Raw genomic sequence first — 18950 nt, 5'->3', positions numbered from 1 at the left:
CAGGTACTTACTCTAGGGGTTTATGTGAAATCATCATTTTAATTTTATTGTCACCAATTACCCCCAATTTACAGAGAGATGAAATAACTTGCACACAGTGACCAAACACCAACCTCTCCCTCAGATACTTGACTTTCCTCTCCCAATCCCAAACTAGGATTTGAACTCCATCCAGGCTCCCCGAGAGAAGGGGGCCATTCCAGCACCCACCTTTCCCCAGTGTTGCATGCCTAAACCCTGCAGTACCTGTTTGCAGAGTAGATACTTAGCAACTTCCTGCTTAGGTAGTGGTGAATGAATGAAGAGGGGAGAACCAAGAGGACCTGGTTCTGGTCTGACCCATGTGTCCTTGGGCCCACCCTCTCTTTGGATGGCCTTATGCTAAAAGTCTTCCTGCCCACTCAGAGCAGGGCAGCAAGGATGAGCTGAGAGTACTGGGAAAGGCAGGATGTGCTCACAATACAGATATTTATGAAGCACCTACATGCTCAGCCTGGTGCTTGACCATGAAAAGGATAACCTTTGAAAAGTAAAAGCACTCAATAAATGGAATTACTTGTTAAAGAGGTAGAAGATCCATGAAATGTAATTCTTGGATTATGAGGGCTTTTATAATCCTTTATAAGCCTTTTAAGTAGATTATAAAACTAACATTACAGGCAGGAATGAAAAGGGAAAATAGAAGATAGATGCAGCTGGGACACAATGCCTGCAGGAAAGTCAATCAGAAAGACTGACTTCTCTACTCGCTCACTCAACACATAATAGTCAGCACCCACCACTGGGCAGGCACTGAATGACTGTGGGGAAATGGGGGCAAACACTAGATCCTTCTCTTAATGAGCTTATATACTAGTAGGGGGAGGAGGTAATAAATAAGAAAAATAGATAAATAAGATTATTTCAGATTGCTAGGAAGGTATTTAAGGTCAGAGTGAATGATGAGAAGCAACCAGATGTGCAAAGAGCCCAGGGAAAAGTTACAAGAGGAAGTAACAAGAACTGAGGCCCTGGGATAGGAAGAACTTGGCACATGCAAGGAACAGAAAAGAGGTCAGTGTCCTTGGAGCGTGGAGTGAGAGAGGAAAAGCAGTAAAGATAAGACTGGGACTGCGGTGTCTCAGAGACCTTGGGAATATAGTGCATTTATTCTAAGTGAGACAGGAAGTCAAGGAAAGCATTCTGAGGACTGAGTGTGCATGATCCCGTAGGTTTTATGTTGATCTGGTATCCTGAGAACTTGCTGAACTCATTTATTAGTTCTAGGAGGGTTTTTGTTTTTGTAGATTCCTTGGGGTTTTCTAAGTAGACAATCATGTCATGAGCAAACAGGGACACTTCTATTTCTTCATTTTTAAACTATGTCCTTTGTTTCTTTTTCTTGTCTTATTGCAGTGCTTAGAACTTTCAGGATGAAAGCACATATCCTTGCCTTGTTCCAAATCTTTGAGGTAAAGCATTCCAAGTCTTGTGTTAGCTACAGGACTTTTAAGATGTTCTTTATCAAGTTGAGGTATTTCCCCCATAGTCATAGTGTGCTGAGAGGTGTTTGTTTGTTTTTATTTATTTTTTATTAAGGTATTATTGATATACAATCTTATGAACATTTCACATAAGCAACACTGTGGTCACTACATTCACCTATATCACCAAGTCCCCCTCCACACCCCACCACAGTCACTGTGCATCAACGTAGAAAGATGCCACAGAGTCAGTACTTGCGTTCTCTGTGCTACGCTGCCTTTCCCGTGACCCACACACACACCACGTGTGCCAAACATAATGCCCCTCAATCCCCTTCTCCCTCCCTACCCATCCACCCTCTCCAACCCCTTCCCTTTGGTAACTGCTAGTCCCTTCTTGGAGTCTGTGAGTCTGCTGCTGTTCTATTCTTCAGTTTTGCTTTGTTGTTACACTCCACTAATGAGTGAAGTCATTTGGTACATCTCTTTCTCTGCCTGGCTTATTTCACTGAGCATAATACCCTGTAGCTCCATCCATGTTGTTACAAATGGTAGGATTTTTTTTCCTTCTTATGGCTAAATAATATTCCATTGTGTATACGTACCACATCTTCTTAAACCATTTATCTACTGATGGACAATTACGTTGCTTCCATATCTTGGATATTGTAAACTGTGCTGTGACAAACATAGGGGTGCAAATATCTTTTTGACTCTGGGGTCTTGTTTTCTTAAGGTAAATTTCTAGAGTGGAATTCCTGGGTCAAATGGTATATCTATTTTTAGTTTTTTGAGGACCCTCCATATTGCTTTCCGCAATGGTGGAACTGATTTACATTCCCACCAGTAGTGTACAAGGGTTCCTCTTTCTCTGCATCTTCACAAGCATTTGTTCCTAGCTTTTTCCATGTTGGCCATCCTAACTGGTGTGAGGTAGTATCTCACTGTGGTTTTAATTTGCATTTCCTTTGTAATTAGCTATGTGGAGCATCTTTTCATGTGTCTGTTGGCCATTTGAATTTCTTCGTTTGAGAAGTATCTGTTCAGACCCTCCACCCATTTTTTAATCAGGTTATTTGCTTTTTCAGTGTTGAGGCATGTGAGTTCTTTATATATTTTGGATGTTAACCCCTTGTTGGATGTCATTTATAAATATATTATCCCTTACTGTAGGATGCCTTTTTGTCCTGTTGATGGTGTCCTTTGCTGTACAGAAGCTTTTTAGTTTGATGTAGCACCATTTGCTCATTTTTGCTTTTGTTTCCCTTGCCTGAGGAGATATGTTGAGAAAAAAATTGCTATGTTTATATTCAAGAGAGTTTTGCTTATGTTTTCTTTTAAGTTTTATGGTTTCAAGACTTACATTCAGGTCTTTAATCCATTTCAAATTTACATTTGTGTATGGAGTTAGACAATAATCCAGTTTCATTCTCTTACATGTAGCTGTCCAGTTTTGCCAACACCAGTTGTTGAAGAAGCTGTCGTTTCCCCATTGTATATCCATGGCTCCTTTATCAGATGTTAATTGACAATATATGCTTGAGTTTATATCAGGTCTCTCTATTCTGTTCTATTAATCTATGGGTCTGTTCTTGTGACAGTACCAAATTGTCTTGATTACCATGGCTTTGTAGTAGAGTTTCAACTGGAGGAGCATAATCCCCCCAGCTTTATTCTTCCTTCTCAGGGTTGCTTTGGCTATTTGGAGTCTTTTGTGGTTCCATATGAATTTTAGAACTATTTGTTCTAGTTCATTGAAGAATGCCATTGGTATTCTGATAGCGATTGCATTGAATCTGTAGATTGCTTTAGGCAGGATGGCCATTTTGACAATATTAATCCTTCCTACCCAAGAGCATGGGATGAATTTTCATTTATTAGTGTACTCTTTACTTTCTCTTAAGAGTGTCTTGTAGTTTTCAGGGTATAGGTCTTTCACTTCCTTGGTTAGGTTTATTCCTAGGTATTTTATTCTTTTTGATACAATTGTGAATGAATTGTTTTTCTGATTACTCTTTCTCCCAGTTCATTGTTAGTCCACAGGAATGCCACAGATTTCTGTGTATTGATTTTGTATCCTGCAACATTGCTGAATTCAGATATTAGTTGTAGTAGTTTTGGAGTGGAGTCTTTAGGGTTTTTTATGTACAATATCATGTCATCTGCAAACAGGGATGGCTTAAATTCCTCCTTGCCAACCTGGATGCCTTTTATTTCCTTCTGTTGTCTGGTTGCTGTGGCTAGGACCTCGAGTGCTATGTTGAATAAAAGTGGGGAGAGTGGGCATCCTTGTCTTGTTCCCAATCTTAAGGGAAAGCTTTTAGCTTCTTGCTGTTAAATATGATGTTGGCTGTGGGTTTGTCATGTATGGCCTTTATTATGTTGAAGTACTTGCCCTCTATACCCATTTTGTTGAGAGTTTTTATCTTGAATGGATGTTGAGTTTTGTTGAATGCTTTTTCAGCATCTAAGGAGATGATCATGTGGTTTTTGTCCTTTTTATTGATGTGGTGGATGATGTTGATGGATTTTCGAATATTGCACCATCCTTGCATCCCTGGAATAAATCCTACTTGATCATGATGGATGATCTTTTTGATATATTTTTGAATTCGTATTGCTAATATTTTGTTGAGTATTTTTGCATCTATGTTCATCAGGGATACTGGTCTGTAATTTTCTTTTTTTGTGGTGTCTTTGCCTGACTTTGGTATTAGAGTGATGCTGACTTCATAGAATGAGTTTGGAAGTATTCCCTCATCTTCTACGTTTTGGAAAACTTTAAGGAGGATGGGTATTCGGTCTTCACTAAATGTTTGATAAAATTCAGCGGTGAAGCCACCTGGTCCAGGAGTTTTGTTCTTAGGTAGTTTTTTTTTATTACCAATTCAATTTTGTTGCTGGTAATTGGTCTGTTCAGATTTTCTGTTTCTTCCTGGGTCAGCCTTGGAAGGTTGTATTTTTCTAGAAAGTTGTCCATTTCTTCTAGGTTATCCAATTTGTTAGCATATAATTTTTCATATTATTCTCTAATAATTCTTTGTATTTCTGTGGTGTCTGTAGTTATTTTTCCTTTCTCATTTCTGACTCAGTTTATGTGTGTAGACTCTCTTGTTTTCATGATAAGTCTGGTTAGGGGTTTATCCATTTTGTTAACTTGCTCGAAGAACCAGCTCCTGCTTTCATCAATTCTTTCTATTGTTTTATTCTTCTTGATTTTATTTATTTCTGCTCTAACCTTTATTATGTTCCTCCTTCTCTGACTTTGGGCCTCATTTGTTCTTCTTTTTCTAGTTTTGTTAATTGTTAGTTTAGACTATTCATATGGGATTGTTCTTCTTTCCTGAGGTAGGCCTGTACTGCAGTATACTTCCCTCTTAGCACAGCCTTTGCTACATCCCACAGATTTTTAAGGTGTTGAATTATTGTCATTTGTCTCCATGTATTGCTTGATTTCTGTTTTTATTTGGTCATTGATTCATTGATTATTTAGGAGCATGTTGTTAAGCCTCCATGTGTTTGTAGGCTTTTTCATTTTCTCTGCATCATTTATTTCTAGTCCATACCTTTGTAGTCTGAGAAACTGATTGGTACAATTTCAAGCCTTCTGAATTTACTGAGGCTCTTTCTGTGGCCTAGTATATGACCTTTTCTTGAAAATGTTCCATGTGCACTTGAGAAGAATGTTTATCCTGCTGCTTTTGGGTTCAGTGTTCTGTAGATGTCTGTTAGGTCCATCTTTTCTAATGTGTTGTTCAGTGCCTCTGTCTCCTTACTTATTCTATGTCTGCTTGATCTGTCCTTTGGAGTGAATGGTGTGTTGAAGTCTCCTAGACTGAATGCATTGCATTCTATTTCCCCCTTTAATTCTGTTAGTATTTGTTTCACATATTTGGGTGCTCCTATGCTGGGTGCTTCACATATTTGGGTGCTCCTATGTTGGATGCATAGATATTTATAATGGTTATATCCTCTTGTTGAACTGACTCCTTTATCATTATGTAATGTCCTTCTTTGTCTCTTCTTTGTTTTGAAGTCTGAAACAAGTACTGCAACTCCTTCTTTTTTCTCCCTATTACTCGCATGAAATATCTTTTTCCATTCTTTCACTGTAATTCTATGTATGTCTTTGGGTTTGAAGTGAGTCTCTTGTAGGCAGCATATAGACGTGTCTTGTATTTTTTTATCCATTCTGTAACTCTATGTCTTTTGATTGGTGCATTCAGTCTATTTACATATAGGCTGATTATCAATAGGTATGTATTTATTGTCATTGCAGGCTTTAGAATCATGTTTACCAAAGGTTCAAGGGTAGCTTCTTTACTATCTAACAGTCTAATTTAACTCACTTAGTAGGCTATTTCAAACACAATCTAAAGTTCTTTTTTTTATCTCCCTTTTTTTTCTTCCTCCTCCACTCTCTATATATATTAGGTGCCATATTTTGTACTCTTTATGTATCCCTTGACTGACTTTGGAGGTTAGTTGATTTAATTTTGCATTTGCTTAGTAATGTGGTGTACTTCCTTTACTGTCGTTTTATTTTCTCTGGTGACAGCTATTTAGCATAAGGATCACTTCCATCTATAGAAGCCCAACCAAAATACAGTTTGTGGGAGGTAAATTTCATCAACTTTTGCTTATCTGGAAGTTGTTTAATCCCTCTTTCAAATTTAAATGATAATCTTGCCAGGTAGAGTATTCTTGGTTCTAGGGCCTTCTGTTTCATTTCATTAAATGTATCATGCCACTCCCTTCTGACCTGTGGGGTGTCTGTTGAGAAGTCTGATGATGGCCTGATGGGTTTTCTTTTGTATGTGATCTTTTTCCTCTCTGGCTGCTTTTAATACTCTGTCCTTGATCTTTGCCATTTTAATGATTATATGTCTTGTTGTTGTCTTCCTTAGATCCCTTGTGTTGGGAGATCTGTGCACTTCCTTTGCCTGAGAGACTATTTTCTTCCCCAGATTGGGGGCATTGTCAGCAATTATTTCCTCAAAGACACTTTCTATCCCCTTTTCTCTCTCTTCTGGTACCCCTATAATGTGAATATTGTTCCATTTGGATTGGTCACACAGTTCTCTTAATATTCTTTCATTCCTAGAGATCCTTTTTTCTCTCTGTGCCTCAGCTTCTTTTTATTTCTGTTCTCTAATTTCTATGTCATTTACCATCTCCTCTACCTCATCCAATTTGCTTTTAAATCCCTCCATTGTACGTTTCATTTCAGATACTGTATTTTTCAAAGTTTGTATCTCTTTCTTGAAGTCTTCCCTGAGGTCTTTAATATTTTTCTGTAGCTCTGTGAGCATGTTTATGATTTTTATTTTGAAATCTTTATCAAGAAGATTGGTGATTTTAGTTTCACTGAGCTCTCTTTCTGGTGTTTGTGGGATTTGATTTGTACCAGGTTCTTTTGCCATTTCATATTTGCATTGATTACTCTGAAATAATAACTTTGTGTAGGCAGCACCCTCTAATGCCCAGAAGCTATACTCTCTGGAGCTGCCCAGCATCTGGAGCGACGGTGGGTGTTGCAGGCAAGCGGCACTGGTGCCTCCCAGGAAGAAAGAGCTCTTTCCTGCTTCCTGGCTGTCAGGGCCAGTGAGCCGAGCAAAAAGGGAAGAGCTGTGCATTATGCCCCTGTAGTTGCCATAGGCGGAGCCACCCTCTGGCTGGCCTGGTGCCATGACAGGGGCAGGTTTGCAAACTGGTGCCAGGTGGGCAGCCGGAGCAGCAGACTGGGTATCGCGGTGTGGGGCCTTAGTGCATGTCACCAGCCACAGGGATGGAGCACCTGAAGCTCCTGAAAGTTCCCAACCTGCTGGGCTAGTGTGCTGGGACAATTTTGTCCACCTGTCCTTTCTCCTGAGCAGCAAGCTCTGTGTAATCCTTGACCCTTTAGCAGCCCTCTCAGCATTGGGAAGTCTTTCAAAGTGTCCGCCTTTCTTTTGTCCTGGAGCGGCCACTTGAGTACCTGTTCTCCACAAGCAGCTGGAATCTCAGTCTCTCCAAGTATTCTGCCTGTCTTTGCTTTCCAGCCCCACTACTCTCTAGAGCACCACATAACGTGGGTTCATCCTCCTGAAGCAGATCTCTAGGGCTGGGTGTTCAGCAGTCCTAGGCTTCTACCCTCTCCCCACTCCATTTCTCTTCCTCTCACCAAATAGCTTGGTTGGAGAAGGGCTTGGGTCCCTCTGGATCGCAGCTTTGCTACTTTACCTTTTTCTGTGAGGTCTTCTCTTTTCCCTGGATGTAGGCAGTCTGTCGCAACCTTCTTTCCAGTCGCTTTTTCAGGATTCATTGTATTTGCTGTATTTTTGTATTATATGTGATTTTAGGAGGAAGTTTCTGTCTCACTTCTCACACCACCATCTTTAAACCTTGAAGTGCTTGTTTTTTTAAATCATGAATGGGTGTTGAAGCATGTCAAATGCCTTTTCTTTGCCAACAAATATGATTGCATGATTCTTTTTCTTTAGCCTTTGATATGATACATCAAACTGACTAAATTTCAAATTCAGTGAGGGTGAGCCAGCCTTGCATATCTGGAAAAACTGATAAATTCTACTTGTTCATAGCCTATAATTCTTTTTATACATTGCTGGATTTGATTGCTGACATTTTGGTGAGAATTTCTGTGTCCTTGTTCATGAGTGATACTGGTTTGTAGTTTTTCTTTTTGTACTATCTTTATCTGGATTTGAAATTAAACTAATACTGGCTTCATAGAATTGGTGTCTTTCTTCTCCATTTTTTGGAAGAGACTTGTGTAAATTAATGTTAATTCTTATTTAAAAGTTTGATAGAATTCTGCAGTGAAATTATCTGGGCCCATAGACTTTAATGAAACTCATCCTTTTGGGGGATATCTTTAATGAATCCCATTCTTTAATGGTTATAGGACTATGTAGGTTGTCTGTTTTGTATTGGTTGAGTTTTGATAGTGTTTGGTTTTCAAGGAAATGGACCACTTCTCCTAAGTTGTCAAATTTATGAGTGCAAAGTTGTTCATAATAATCCTGGTTGGTTTTGAGTGGGAACCAAACCGTGGAACTACTTCCAGGCCCTCTCACCAAGGGAGGGCAAAGAAAGTAGGTTCCCTGGGATAGATGCCCCCAGACCTATCAAAGACTCAGCTTTGTCTAACTCCTGGGACTTTATTTTGCCCCAATCCAGGCATCTGAGGTTTTCTCTGTTGTTTTCACTTCAGAGTTAGAACAAAAGTGCAGCCAACAGCCCCAGCCACCTGATGGGCAGGTGTGTGAGCTTCTGATTAAATGGAGTCGCAGGTGCATTTAGCTTTCCCTCTCACCCCTGGTGTCATGACACATTCTTTCTCATTGCTGGTGTCACAAGAAGGCCCAGGGTCTCACCACCCTCTCACTTGGACACAGACAGTTGGGGTCTTCTGGTCCTAGGGGGCTCCAGATGTTTCTTCTTGCTCTCTCATGCCAGGGCTCAAAGCCAAGCAGCCTGGGCCCCCCAGAATAGACAGGGGCTCTGGGAGAAGAGACTGTTTCATCCCACTCCCAAGAGTAACCCCATCCCCACCCAAGAGCAGACCATCATGACATTCCCTTATTTATTATCCCTACTGAACTGTCGTTTCCAGTATCTGTTAATGGACCTCTCCTTCCCCAAGTTCTTACTACTTCCACATCATACTTATCTTGGACAACTGCCAAGGCTGACTCTGTGGTTTGAGACTAACGTCACTGGGTAAAGGAAGCCTGCTGATAAAGAACAGACAAGACTGGCCTGCAGTAATTATGTAGCCAGACAGCAAGGGAATAAGCCAGCTCCAAAAATACCTGCCCGCTGAGGATCAATCAGCACCTTACCTGTGACCCTGCATCAATGAGCAATCATGTTCCTGCCTGAAAAGGCCCCCTGCAGAGCAGTCAGCAATTCAAGTGGGGCACTAAGTGTCCTTCAAATGGCCCATGCTCAGCACAGAGGCAGCTGCTGCCCACAGGGGACAGAGGCGGGAGGAGACAGGAGTAAAGTTTCCAAAGCCATATCCATTCTAGGGTGGGCAGAAGGAAAGGATGAGAGAACTCTTCTAACTGGGTCTGGAACAAACTAAAACGAAGTGCTACACATGCTGCCCCCATTAAAAGAATAAGGCAGCTCTCACTGTACTGACACAGACCAATTTCTAAAACATATTGCTAAGGAAAAAAGGCAGGTTGAAAACAGTGTATATACCCAGTCCCTTCTTTGTTTTCTTTTTTTTTCCGGTCCCTTCTTTCTTGAGTGTGCCCTCGGGTAAGTTATTTATGTTCTCCCTGCCTCAGTTTCCTCATCTAAAACATAGCTCTGACCTTACAGGGTTACATAGATTTAAATAATTTTATACTTGCCAAGTGTTTACAATTGTGGTATACTATAAATGCTAACATTAAATACATTTATGTTCATGTTGGCATAAAATATCTCTAGAACTCGTAATGGTAGTTGCCTCTGGGCAGGAGAACTGGATATCTGGGGACTGGAGTAAGAGGGACACTTATTTTTCCCTACAACCCTTTGTGAACCTTGGAATGTTATGCTGTGGGCATCTATTGCCTATTCAAATACAAGTAATAGAAATCTATTTTCCAATGAAGCATTAGAGCTTTATAACACTAGAGACATGCACAGCAAGTGGGTAAGGAGGGCAGACAGGAAATGGAAACCCTTGTAAATCTCAGAACCAGGAGCAAAGGGGATGTGCGTTAGAGTTCAGCACAGGGAAATGAAGGGTAACTGTGAAGTCCCTTGTCACACAGGGGCGAGAAGTGTTAGCTTGGGTCCTGGAATGCTGAGGTATCAGAGTTTATGCAGAATCACAATGTTCCAGGGTTCCAGGTGTGCACAGGAGTCCCAGGCGGGTGGCAGGGGTGTGCCAGGCCCTGCTGATTTCCAGGGTTGTCAAGATCCAGGACAGAGGATACGTTCTTCTGCTTGTTTGGCAGGAATACCTTCCAGGATGCCTACAACTTCCCTCTAAAGGGAATTTATTTTATTTATTACTGTCACTTTCAGAAAAAAGGATATAGTTTGGTTTGTAAGGATATATAAATAAAGATACCAAATAAATAGCATATGAGATTTATATACTTCCCATGAGATATTATCATGTCCATTTTAGGATAAGAAAGTAGCTGCTCAGAATGGTCCAATAATTTGCCTAAGGTCACACAGCTTGGAAATAAATGCCAGGGCAGGTTTTCAGACCCCAATGGTAAATTATATCTGTTTCAGGCACAGCAGATGGCAAACAGTAGGCACTGGACAGCTGGGCAAACAAGGAATGATAAAGGCGGCATCCACCTGTGCTCCAGCCAATAGACTAAAAAAGCCACTGTGCTGACTGTTTTCCCCGATGATCCAGCAGTATCTCCCATCCCTTATGCCCTCTGGGTGAGATTTTGTAGCAACTCCCATTAAGAGGTAGAGACTAGTTCCCCACCTCTTCAATCTGGGCTGGACTTGTGGATTTGTGGCCACTTAGACCAATAGGATGCAGCAGAAGTGATGCTGTGGGATGTCCAAGCCCAGATTAAGCTCGGCACTTCCTCCCTGTTGGAGTCCATCCTGGGGATGTGGGACCTCCCTCCTCAGAGAGGTGACCTCAGCCTATATACCATGTGGGGCAGAAGAACCACCAGCAGAGACCAGCTGGCCCACAGAGCTGGAGGAAGTAACACACTGTTGTTTTAAAGCAGCAATCCTTAGGCAGTTCCTTTAGCTGTAACAGATCAAAGAAACAATTACTGTGCTGCCAAGGACTCAGATGGAACAATAGTTATCTTGCTTGGATGTTCTCAGGAGAGCTAGCCACCTCCCACCAGCATCCCAGGCCCCAGCTGTGCTGAAGAGGAAAGCAGGTCCCAGGTTCTGCCCCACTGGGACAATTCAACCTCCTCTCTCACCCACTGCACTCTCCAGCCACCACTACAGTGGCCGGGGCAGCAGCTCCTACTAGGGGTTTTAACAAAACATCTGAGTCTAACCTCAAGCTCTGCCGGAACCTAGCCTGTGTGCCACAGGAGGGTGCAGACACTGGGAGGAACTGAGGGAAGTAAGGCAGCTGAGAAAAGCAGGCCAGCAGTTCCCTGGGGAAGGCTTCCCCTTCAGGGCACAGCCCTGGCTCCACAATAAGGTGGAGCGGGAGAGCAGGAAAAGCAAGCAAGGTGGGGATATTGAGGCAGGAAGCTCTGACCCTGTGTATGTTTCCTGTGGCTCCTGTAAAAATTACTATAAACTTGGTGACTTAGAACAACATAGATTTATCACCTTATAGTTCTGGAGATCAGAAGACCAAACAGGTCTTGGAGGACCGAAATCAAGGTGTCAGCAGGGCTACATATCTTCTGGAGGTTCTAGGGCAGAATCTGTTCCCGGACTTTTCCAGCCCCTGGAAGCTCATGGCCACATCATTCCAATCTCTGCTTCTATTGTCACATCTTCTGAGACTCTAACCCTCCTGCCTTTTTATAAAGACTCCTGTGATTACATAGGCACCCCCCACTTAATCCAGGCTATCTCAAGGTCCTTAACTTAATCACAGCTGCAGTATCTTTTGCCGTCTAAGGCAGCACAGTCACAGTTCCAAGAACTAGGAAGTGGACATCTCAGGGGGGTCATTATTCTGCTGACCATGTGGTGGGAAGCCACCCATTCACGGATTCAATGCCTGTTACTCTCACGGGCCAGGGAGGTAACTCAATGCCTGTTACCTCCCAGGCTGTGTGGGGGTTAACCATTCAATCTTCACAAGAGGCCTATAAGGTAGAGACCATTACTATTCCACTGTACCATGAGGGAAACTGAGGCACAGACCAGTTAAACAAACTGCCCATGGTTACAGAGCTAATAAGTGGCAGAGAGCATCAGTCAAGGCCACAACCAAAAAAAGATGGCACTCAAATTAGGATAGTTCAAGGAGGGTTTATTTACAACAAACTATTTACAAAGGTGTGGGAGGCTACAGGGGAACCTCAGGGGATCATACAGTGACTCAGGTCAGGAGAAGGGAGCTATTCCCACCCAGAGGAACCCTGGGTGGAGAGAGTTGTATAGAGGTTGCCTCGAGGGAAGTGACCTTCAGAAGGGGGGCTCAGCCAGCCCGAGGTGGACCTCACCTTGGTCAGGTGGGCAGGGGAATACACTCACTCATCTTATTCTGTACTCTTCCTCAGTCTCGCTGGGGCTCACCACTGGCTGCATCCAGGGAGGAAAGGAGGAAGGAAGGGCTAGGATCAGCGTGGAGAGTGTATTCACAGGGCGAATGGAAGACACTGCACCCCAGAACTGGGCTGGAACTCGGCATCTGTGCCTTGAGCACCAAACAGCCCAGCTTCTCCCTTGTGGGTCCTGGTTCAGCCTGACCACAGGGCAGGCTGGTCCTCACCCCCTGGTGGGTCTCAGGCTCAGGGTGACATCAATGCTTGATGACTTCACAGTGTATGCCAACAGCCTCAAATGCTCATGCCAGCCTTGGTAATCCCATCTCTGGGATTCTATCCTAAGGATGCTGAAGCCCATGACATTTAGTTTCCTCTAACTTTCTGTTAGGGAGGGATGACCCACTACGCACAAGCATGCAGGGGGCACAAACAGCTTGGCCTTTGCCCTACTGAGCTCAGCCAGGTGACCCCAGAGGACAGATGCCCTTGAAGACTGATGGCAAGAAGGCCACAATCTCATCAAGGCCTCAATTATCAGGTTAGGGACTCTTGATCATGAGCAACTGGGAGCTTCCTGTTGTAGACAACTTATGTAAGATGGACCCTCCCAGACCCCGCTGTGGCCTGTGCAGAGGAAACCATAAAATTCATGCCCAACTCAGTAGATCTGCCTGATTCCAGACTAAACCCAAGATGTCAACATTCAAATGACCATTGCAAAGCCTTAATGTCTGCCCTGCTTTCCCAACACAAGGGAAAAGGATCCCCTTTTTCCTCCCTCTTTGTCCACTAAGTGCCATCTGCTAAAGAAAAGAAAGCCCAGGCAAAGTAGGACTGGGAGAGACCCCAGAGTCTCCCATGCTTTTGGGCCACATGTCCCGGCTCCTGCCTGAGGGACTTTCTGAGGACGGCTCTCTGGCTCTGCCAGCTCTGGGTCATTATTGTACCCACTGACCTCGCTACCTCCTCTTCTCCCTTCCCAGAATACCAGGAAAGAAGCCTCTGGGGCCCTGACATACACGATCTTCCTGCCCCCAAATACTTCCAAGATCCCTGACCTGTGGGCAGTGGCTCCTTTGATGGCATGACCTAAGGAACAGAGGGATCAGCCCTGTCTTCCTTCAACTTCCCCCATCCCCCCGGTCAGCAGGAACCCAGTTTCTTCAAGCCAGCTTGTCCTTTCCCTCTGCCCCATACTCCCAGGTGCCAGTCATGGTGGGGCCCCAGGGTGAGCCCAGAGGAAGTGACACGCCATGCCCTCTGGCACCAGGGACTTGCCACAATGAAAATAAAGCCCTGTGCTTTCCTCCCACTCTCTTGATGCGCTACAGCTGAGAGGATGACAAAAAATACCCATTTTTTCAGCAAACAATGCCCTGCTGCCCCTGGGAGACCGCTGCGGTGATGACAACAGCCCTCTGGTAGCAGCCAGGAGTCTTTGCTCTACCGACATCTCCCGGATGTCACTGCGTGCGAGGCCCAGGCTTGAGGAGGGGACCCCAGCACATTCTCCTGGGGCTTATGGCTGGTGGGCATCTCCCTGTTAGAGGAGCTCAAAGAACACACACTTGGGGGAACATTAGGAAGAGGACGAGAAGCCAGTTGCTTTGGGAAAATCACAGCACAAAACCAGACCAGGCAGAGAGAAGATCTCAACTCTCCTCTGACTGAGGGTCCATCCAGGTGACTGCTCCCCAGCTCAATGCCTTTTTAGGAGCCCTCTGGAGCCCAGCTCTGACAGGCCAGCCTCTATCAGGCCCAGTTTTCTCCAGCTGCAGGGCCTCAGGCCAGCTAGCCTCCACGGAGGCACCCAGCCTGACCAGAGAGCAGCCAAGACTCCCTGCTACCCACCCCCACAATGAACCCCACCCCCCACCCCAACCAGCCCAAACCCAGCCTCACCCTGCAGCAGCCCTTCCTCCCCCAGCCCAGGCTGTCCCTGTCAGGGGACTAATCCACTCTGAGCAGGTGGAAGGGTCCCATAACCTTCCTTGGGAGCTGGATAAAGCTTGGGACTTGGCATTTGAGGTCCTGTTGACATGGATCTGGCCCATGAGACCTCTCCTGCCTGGTTCTGATGTCACCTCCCATACCGTCCTGGCCTCACAACTTGACTCACACCACTTCTCTTGTACTTCACAACTTTCTCATCCTTTTGCATAGGCCTACCCAATCCCCTAGGCCCAGCATCCTTCCCAGGTGTTCTTGCCTGGGCAGAACTTTCCCTCCAGCCAGTCCCTGATGACACACCATAACCCCCTGCTCTATAACATTCAGTCTTATACCATTTTTCTAGTCATATCTCAAACACACCTCTCATCTCCCTGAAAGATGCCTCAGGAACACCCCCTTTTCAATCTCACAAACTCCTAAGCATCTGTCAAATGTACCCTCTAAGCCATTTCCTCTGGAAGTTTTCTGATTCCCCACTATTATGGGGCTGAACTGTGTCCCCCCACCCAGAGTTGTATATTGCAACCCTAGTCCCCAGTACCTCACAATGTGACAGCAGCTGGAGATAAGGTCTTCAAAGAGGTGATCAAGGCAAAAGGAGGTCGTTAGGGTGGGCCCTGATCCAAACTGACCGGTATCGTGTAAGAGGAGGAAATTAGGACATACAGAGAGACACCAGGGATCCATGCGGAGGAAAGACCATGTGAGGCACAGTGAGAAGGCAGCCACCTGCAAGCCAAGGAGATGGGCCTCAGGAGAAACCAAACCTGCCCACATCTGGATGTCTGATTCCAGCCTCCAGAGCTCAGAGAAGCAGATGTCTGCTGTCAAAGCCACCAGTCTGCTTTGTGAAGGCAGCCCTAGCAGAAGCACACACCCACTCACCACAGCAGAACTGACTTCTGCCTCCTCCACACGCCCAGCGGGCTTTGAGTAAATGTCTGCTGTGTGACCCTCACGTTATGAGGTGTTGTCTTCTTATACACCCACGCCCCAGAGGGGCTTCCTCAAGGTCCAGGTCTAGGTCTTAAGTTTTCTTTTTTCTTTTCCAAAGGTTGGGTGCTAGGAGGACTGAATGAGATGATGTGTGGAAAACACTCAGCATGAAGCTAGGAGGGCTAAGTGCCCAGTGGATTTGGACTCTTGAGTTATGACTCACCTGTTCATGCCCATGGCTAGGCCAGAGAAGGTGCTCAGTAGGAATGGCTGAACTGAGCTGAAAGACAGGCTAGGAGAGACTGAATGTGAGAGAGCAGACAGTGGCAGGACCAAATGTGAAATCAGAGCTCCGACCCACCATCTGAGCAGCCTGCCCAGGAAACCACCCCATGAGCTCCAGTAACCAGCCCAGGAAGCTCATATGCTCTAAGTGAGACCTGCAGGAAGTCAGACTGCTCTCTCCTGACAAGCCAGGAAGCCGAGTAATATCCCTACAACAACTGGCCCCAAGTGGCCAGGGCTTGATAACTAACAGCTTCCCTAACTTTTGTCCCTACTTCCAACTTAGGACCAATCAGAGAAAGCCAAGTATGTACCTTAACCAATCCCATAGGCTGCCCTGCTACTAGCTGGCCTGTCTCCAGCATCCCCAGGGCTGTGCCCCTAACCAGGGCCTACCTGAAACCATCTTTTTTACCCACTTTTATAAAGCCTTCCCACTCTGCCTGCCTCTGAGTCTCTGCCAAGTGCAAGTGACAGTGACTCACGCCCTCGCTACAGCAAGCTCTGAATGAACAGCCTCTGTGTGTTTTCCTTTGGGTGGCCTTCGTTTATTTCCACAGGTGTGCCCTGGCAGGCCCAGGACATGCTCAATAAAAAGACCTGGCTGACTTGCATTGGGAGGAGGTGGGGAGGTAGGAACACAGGAGAAGAGGGGACATAAGAGTCAGAGCCAGACACTGGGACCCACTCTCCAAGGGTTCGCCTTCCCTTTGGACAGATTCCATTTACACCACTGGCTTTTGTGCTTTTCGTTCCATAAAACTGGTGATGGCTATCAAGGGGATGGAATCACTTAAAGATGACCCAACTCTGAGGGGCCATGAGCTCAGCAGAAGACAGTCCACAGGGCACCCACAGGAGACAACTTGGTAGGCAGGGAATAAGCAGACAGCTTTCTCTCCAGCACCAAAGCAGCCTATGCTCTGTCAAGAATCAAGAAGAGGATGCTGGCAGACTGTGCAGAGCCCAGCAAAGCATGCTCAAGCCTCCTCTTCACACAGAGAAGAGAGGTTTTTCTATTTGAAAAGGAAACCACAACAAAGGCTGGGGCCCAGCACTGTCTCTGCTGGAGCAGAGAGGAGGTGGTGTCAGCTCCAGCGCCTCCCTGCCTCCTGTCACCTTCCTGCTATCTGCTACTGCCTCTGTGAAATCTAATTACCGGCCACAGCACCGCCTTCCCTTTGTCATCCAACAGGGAGTGGGGAGCCACCAGCAGCCCCACAGGGAGTTGCAACGGCATCCTTCAACAGGCTCCAACCTGAAGGGTATCACAATAAAACACTTCCCTGGCTAAGGTGAGGATGCAGGGCTCCTGAGTGTATTTATCCATGGAGAGGGTCTCTTACACATCCCACAAGAAGCTGCCCATTTCAAGTCCTTGGAAAGCCCTTGCTTCCATGCCAAGCCACTCTCAGGAAGAATTAGTCCCTCTTCTCATCAGCCCCAGTGATTTGCCTAACAGTACCCCATAACCAGTGCTGTGGATAACTCTGTCCCGTTACCCTGGGCTCCTCCAGGGACAGACCTGGTCTACTGGCCTTTGCTTCCCAGCCTCTGGACACAGGTCTGCTACATGGCAGGTGTTCAAGGGAAGGCTGAATGAAGGAAAGCACAAATGAACTCTCCTCTCAGCAAATGGAAGCCCCGCTGCCTAACTGTGCCCTTACTGAGCGTCCTAGCCAACCACCCAACCCCCATCCATTTTCTATCTTTCTCTCCTCTGGAAAACAAACATCTCCAAGGGACCCTTGAGCTAACACAGATGGCCTAGAAAGGCAGCCCTGGCCTGCAAGGTGGGCAACCTGGGTGAACTGCTTGCTCCTGACGAGTCCCTTCTCTCCCTGACCTTCCTATGGAATGAGACAGCAGAGAGAGCCTAGTATTTCATGGGAGATTCTCCCAACTGGTGGCCTTTGGACTAAATCTAGCTTGCAAATATGTTTTATCAGCTTCCATATTATATAAAAATTGGTAAAATTCACCTGAAAATCCATATCAAACTTCTAATGAATAAAACAATCAGAACAATCTCATGGTGCTTGAAGAACAGGGCAGAAGCTGAGCAGGGAGTGTACTAGTTTGCCACAGTCCCCACCACTCTCTCTTACCATTTACCCAATCAGAGTCACTCATTACTTACATGCTAGTCTCTTAGGCACCTGCATTTATAACCCCTGAGCCATGATCTCAACCTTAGCTGCTGGCACATTAGAATGACTGGTATAGTTTAATAGATGCCTGGCCCAGGCTCAGGCCCAGAGATTCTGATTCAACTGGTCCTGGGGTATAGCTGAGCCAACTATGTTTGTAGAAAAGCCCCGCAGATAGTTGTAATTTGAGCCAGGGCTGAGAGCTGCTGGCCCAAGGGGCCTGCTGACTGTGAGGACCCATCACACCTGTGTGATGATGCAGCCACCCGAGAAGGAAGGATGGCTAGAGTAGGCCTAGTTATAAGCACCCACAGGAGCCTCTGGGAAAACAAGTCTTGGCCTAGGTTTCCTTGTCCCTCAGTCATAGGGGACTTTCGCTTTTTAGGCACAAATCAATGAGCTCTAGGAGCTTCCCTCAGAAACGACTACACAGACCAACCCCTCCTCTTTGCCCTTGTGTTTGCACCGAGCTGGTGGCCTTTCCAGGTCCTGCCTCTAGGTCCCTCCTGAGCCAGGTACAAGCTGCTTCCTGTCCCTGGACCAAGTCTGCCAATTCATGCCTCCCTCTCCCCTAAGGCCTCTGCTCAATGCCCACATCTCCTCTAGAAAGCCTAAAATAAGCCGTATGAGATATGATTGCTCAAGTCCCTCAAGTTCTATCAGCATTTTATACATTGGTTTCTCTAAACAGCTCCTTAGACCCTTTTCATGCCCCTATCAGATAGAGAATTCTAGAAGGCAGGAATCACGTCTCCTATGCCTCCTGCACCCTCCCCAGTTCTCAGGCCCCACCATTTCACAAACACATACCAAGTGTCCAGGCTGTAGCTCCACCCTACGGGCCACTGAGTGGCAGTGGATGCTCACAGAGGGACAGCAGGACTGCTCTGTGGACAGGGATGCACACACAGCAGTGGTTGATGCATCCTGCCTGTCCATCCAAAGAAGCTCTTTCAAAAGAATCTGAAGCATCTGCAGTTCCCACC

At 45.5% G+C, this 18950-nt stretch overlaps 1 protein-coding gene across 4 annotated transcripts in view; it reads right to left on the bottom strand.

Moving 5' to 3' along the window:
• LRRC20 (leucine rich repeat containing 20) overlaps positions 1–18950 on the bottom strand; it is a 98695-nt gene that overhangs the window by 41878 nt on the left and 37867 nt on the right. The window lies entirely within an intron of this gene.

Source organism: Manis javanica, chromosome 7, assembly GCF_040802235.1.
Source record: "Manis javanica isolate MJ-LG chromosome 7, MJ_LKY, whole genome shotgun sequence".
Lineage (NCBI taxonomy): Eukaryota > Metazoa > Chordata > Mammalia > Pholidota > Manidae > Manis > Manis javanica.
The sequence above is the reverse complement of the archived record's forward strand: the minus strand, read 5'-3'. Positions and strand labels throughout refer to the sequence as shown.